A 5876-nucleotide genomic window follows, 5' to 3' on the forward strand; every position below is an offset into this window, starting at 1 on the left:
TTTCTTTTGACTTAAAAAAAAAACAGAGGTTTGTACCTATGTTATTTGCTTATTATTTCTTGTCTATATCTTGCAATATGAGAAACTACTTTGGCAATAAAAATACACAATGTACTAACCATTGTTACTCTCCTAAAATCTTGTTTTGAGATTTTGTACCACTGTTTTTATTTTTTTTCTTTCTTTAAAATAAAAATAACTGAAGTCAATAAATAAATAAATAGAAAGGAAAAAAAAGGAAGTAGATTTATTAAATGACTACTGTCTGTATAAAGAAGTACCAAATAATAATAAATCATTAGTTGTGTTGATGTATGTACACAAGATAATACCATTGAATTCTAAGACTATTTAATAAGGAAAACAAAATGATAAATGTTTTCAAAATTAAAGTTTAATAAAGAAAAGATTAAAAGATTATTATTTCCTTGAAAAAAAAAAAAAAACATTGTTAGGGAGAAGAAACAGATCACCTACAATGAAAAGCCCATTAGAATCACAGCAGATTTCTTAATAAAAACCATCAAGTTAAGAAGAGATTGGAATGAAGTATTTCAGGTCCTGAAAGTAAAAAACTTCCAACTCAGATTGATCGACCTTTAAAACTATCCTTGAAATTCAGTGGAAGGATTGTCCAACTAGTTTAGTGGATTAAAGCCAGCAAGCAGGTACAGGGAATGGGGGTTCAATCCCCAGGCCTGCCATGAGGGACCCACTCCTGGGGCACACTGAGATGGCAATTGAGACTAGGAGTGGTGACATCCTTGTAATCCCAACTCTTGGGAGGCTATAAAAAGGGGGATCACTACGAGTCTGATCTAGTAATGAGACCCTGAACACCTTGTAGATCCTTCCCTAAAAATAAAAGAAAAAGAAATTTAATGGAAAAATAAGATATTTCCATGACAAAGAACAACTAAAGAAATTGGTGACCACCAAGTCAACCCAAAAAAGAATAATGACAGATATTCTGGAAAGAGACAAAAATGACGACAACTTCAAGGAAAACAACAGAAAGGAACTACCAATCAGAGCAAGCAATTAAACAGAGGGGGAAAGTATGGAATCTACAGTATGAGAATAACATGACAAAAATAAGCCAATACATATCAATTATAACCATCAATGTAAATGACCTTAATCACCAATGAAAAGAAGCAGACTGGCAGAGTGGATTAAGAAACAAAATCCAACAATGTTCTGTATACAAGAAACACACTAAATTCAAAATAAAATTCATAAACAACTCAAAGGATGGAAAATAGAACTGCAAGCAACACAGACCCAGGAAAAAGCAGGTATAGCTATTGTGGTTGCTAATAATGTGAACTACAAATCAAAAATGATCAAAAGAGATAAATTTTATCAGTACATACCTGTTAAGGGGAAAATGCAAGAGGAAGAGATAATCATAAATATAAAAACACCTAATGTAGGAGCACTCAAGTATATAAGAAAAATTTTAACAGACATAAAAAATCAAATGAGCAATATACTATTGTAATAGCAGACTTTAATACCCCACTGTCCTAAAGAGATAAATCAACTAGGCAAAAAATCAGCAAAGAAATAACCAATGAAAATGTGAGGAAGAAATGGACTTACAGAGTATTCCACCCAACATCAGAATACACATTCTTCTCAACTGCACATAGGACATTCTCCAAAACAGATCATATTCTAACACACTAAACAAGCTTTAGTAATTGCAAAGAAATACAAATTATCTTTCATATATTTTCTGGTCATAGTGCAAAGAAATTGGAAATATTAAAAAATCACAGAACTCCATAAACATATGTAAAATAAACAGCCTTCTGAATAATCAATGAGGTCAGATGAAGCTAAAGAAGTTAAACACTATCTGTAATCAAACAAAAATGCAGATACAACTTACCAGAATCTGTGGGACACAATGAAAGTAGTCTAAGAGGGATATTGATAGTGGTAAATTCTCACATCATGAAAATAGAAGGAGCACAAATGAAGAACCTTGTGCTATACTTCAAGCTTCTAGAAAAAGAAAGCAAGTCAAGCCCAAAGCTCAAAAAGGCAGCAAATTATAAAGATCAGAGGAGAAATTAATGCAATGGAGACAAAGAAAACAATATAAATAATTAATAAATCCAAGAATTGGTTCCTTGAAATAATAAATAGAATTCATAAAGCCCTATCCATCCTTATCAAAAAAGAAATTTAAAAATTCAAGTGCATGCCATAAGGAATGAAAAGGATGAAGTCACTACAGATCCTATAGAAATTCAGAAAATTATCAGTATCTATTTCCAAAATCTTTACTCTCACAGAAAAGAAAACACAAAATAAATGGATAAATTCCTAAATATATAAATTACCAAAGATTAATCAAGAAGATATAAAAATTGGATATAAAAATATCAAGCAATAAGATTGAAGATGTAACTAAAAACTTACTAACAAAGAAAAACCCAAGTCCTGATGGATTCACAGCTGAATTCTACAAGAAATTTAGAGAAGATTTAATTCCAACTCTTCTAAAACTCTTCAAAGAAATTGAAAGGGAGGCAATTCTCCCAGGAGGAAATTCTCAAAAACTCACTCTGGGTGGCAAGTATCATCCTGACACCAAAAACACACAAGGGCCCAACCAAAGAAGAGAACTAGAACTACAGTCCAGCTCTCTAATGAACATAGATGCAGATATCCTCAATAGAATACTAGCAAAAAGAATGCAATAAATCATCAAGAATTTTGTTTTGTTTTATCAAGGGAAATTCATTCCAAGAGTTCAAGAATGGTTCAATATATACAAATCCATAAATGTAATATACCACATCAATAGAGCCAAAAACAAAAATCACATGATCATCTCAATAGATGCAGAGAAAGCTTTTGACAAAGTCCAACATTCATTCATGATTTTTTTAAAAAAGAAAACACACAGAAATTTGGGATAGATGGTCTTCAATCTGACGAAAGCCAACAATGTCAAACTAGCAGCCAACATCATACTACATGGATTAAAATGGAAAGCCTTCATTTTAAAATCAGGAACAAGACAGGGATGTCCACTATCATCACTCATATTCAATTTAGTTCTAGAAACATTAGCCGGGGCAATTAGACAAGAAATTGAGAAATAAAAAGAATAAGCATTGGAAAAGAAGAAGTAAAATTATCCTTATTCTCAGATGATATGATATTTTACATAGAAGACCCCCAAAATTCCACCAAAATGCTTGCAGATTTAATAACCAAACTCAGTAATGTATCAGGATACAAAGTCAACACTCAAAAATCAATAGCATTCCTGCATACAACCAACCAACACACTGAGCACAAAATTAGAGAAAGCATGCCTTTCACAATAACACAAATAATTAAATACTTAGGAATCATTCTAACAAAGAAAGTAAAAGATCTTTACTGTGAAAATTATAATACTCTGAAAAAAGAGATAGAAATAGGTTTCAGAAAATGGAAAGATATTCCTTACTCCTGGATAGGAAGAACATTGTGAAAATAACTGTACTCCCAAAATTGTTCTACATATTGAATAAAATCTCAATTAAAATGCCATTAGTATATCTCACAAGTTAGACACAACATTCCTAAAATCCATCTAGAATCAGAATTGACCCAGAATAGCAAAAGCAATCCTGAGCAACAAAGAAATAGCAGGAGGCATCATAATCCATGACTTGAAATTATACTACAAACAAACCTACTGTGATAAAATCAGCATGATACTGGCCACAAAATAGACCTGAAGATCAATGAAAGAGATTAGAAGCACCACACAACTCCAAACACATTCAGTCACTTTATCTTTGACAAAGGAACCAAACATTTACTGGAAGATAGTTTAATAAATGGTACTGAAGGGGCCAGGGAGATTTTTTGTTTGTTTGTTTTGTTTTTTATTTTTTGTTTTTTGTTTTGGTGGAACCGGGGATTGAACTCAGTCCCTTGCCAGGGAAGCGCTTATTCCACTGAGCCATCTCCCCGGCCCCTCAGGGAGATGTTTAATAAATGGTACAAAAGGAACCAGGGAGATAACTTAGTGGAAAAAGTGCTTCCCTGGCAAGCGCAAGGGCCTGAGTTCAATCCTTGGTTCTGTAAAAAATATAATAATAATAATAATTAATTAATTAATTTACTGAAAAAACTGGCTTTCCACATGCTAAAGGCTAAAATTAGATGCATGCCTACCCCATGTATAAAAGTATAATCAAAATGGATCAAACATTTAAACATTAAATCACTAAATATACTGGAGGAGAAAGTAGGCAGAAATCTTAAAGAAACAGGGGTAGAAAGTTCTTGAGCAAAACCCAAACTGCACAGGAAATACTTCAAAGAATCAACAACTGGTACTCCTTTTTTTGAAACGTTTCTGCATGTCAAAAGAAATCACCAACAGAGTACAAAGATAACCCACAAATTGGGGAAAAAAAAATTTAGCCAACTTCTCCTCAGATAAAGGAGGAGAACATTTATATGTTTCTATCTGAAACATATAAATAATTATAAAAAATCAGGCCCCCCAAATTTAACAACTCAATCCAAAAATGGGCATCAGAGATCAATAGGCCCTTCTCAGATGGACAAATTCAAATAGCAAATGCATGAAAAACTGTTCAACATCACTGGTCATTTGAGAAATACAAATTAAATCAACACTGTGATTCCATTTCACCCCAGAAAGAATGGCTATCATGAAGAAGTCAACAAATAATGAATGCTAGAGGGGCTGTGGGGAAAGAGCAACACTTCTCCACTGTCAGCGGGAGTGTAGATTGGTACAGCCACTATGGAAATGAGTGTAGAGATTCCTCAAAAAACTAGGATTAGAGGTCCCATTCAACTCAGTTATTCCCTTCTGTATACTTTTCTAGAAGAACTGAAAACATACCACCATGATATAGGTGCACCCACATTTATACTAACACAATTTATGATTGCTAAATCTTGGAAACAACCCAAATGCTCAAAACCTGATGAATGAATAAAAAAGATGGGTATTGTTATACAATTGAAGTATTGCTTAGCTATAGAAAAGGATAAAATTGAGGCTCTTATAGGTAAATGGAAGCAAGTAGAGACCATACTCATAAGTGCAATAAATCAGACCCACACTTGTAAACATCATATCTTCCTAATATAAAACGTGAAAGGGTAGATAAAATGTGAAAGGTAAAATAGATATTGTGAAAGTGAAAGAAACTGCTCAAAGAGAAGGAGAGGAGATAAGGGCAAGGAAGAAAGGAGGAATGAAAAAAGAAGAAAAAAAGATAGATAGATGTATATACACAGCATAGCTTGGTAGTTGTACTGCTTATATGTGCTGGTCTATTGAAAGAAGTAATTAATGCCTTGTTTTTTCACTTTTTTGGTGTGTGTGTGTGTGTGTGTGTGTGTGTGTGTGCGCGCAGGGTTTCACTATGCAACTCGAACTCCTAGTGATTCTTATGTTTTCAGCCAGAACTGGGATTACAGGCATGCACGACCTGTGGCAGGCTCAGCGCTCCCAGGGAAACAGCTGGCATGCCATGTGTAATATATACATTTTGTAAATCTACACTTCTTTCAAATATTGGATACCTTACTTTGAAATTCTTAAGATTTTTAAATTGGAGAAAGGCACCTAATTTTTTATTATTTTTGACCAATTTTGCCTGTTTATATCCAGTAATCTTAGCAACTAATTTGAAGACAACCATACAGAATATAACAACAGTTGTTGAATTCCTGTAATTTCATTTAGTGAATTTTTTTCTTTTCAGTAGGGAAAACTGAACTTAGGACATTGTGCTTGCCAGGCAGGCACTGGTGCTGCTGAGCTACATCCCCATCCACTTTGTATGGCTTTATTATTTATTTATTTATTTTTACTA

Source organism: Octodon degus, unplaced genomic scaffold (assembly GCF_000260255.1).
Source record: "Octodon degus isolate 3935 unplaced genomic scaffold, OctDeg1.0 scaffold00467, whole genome shotgun sequence".
NCBI lineage: Eukaryota > Metazoa > Chordata > Mammalia > Rodentia > Octodontidae > Octodon > Octodon degus.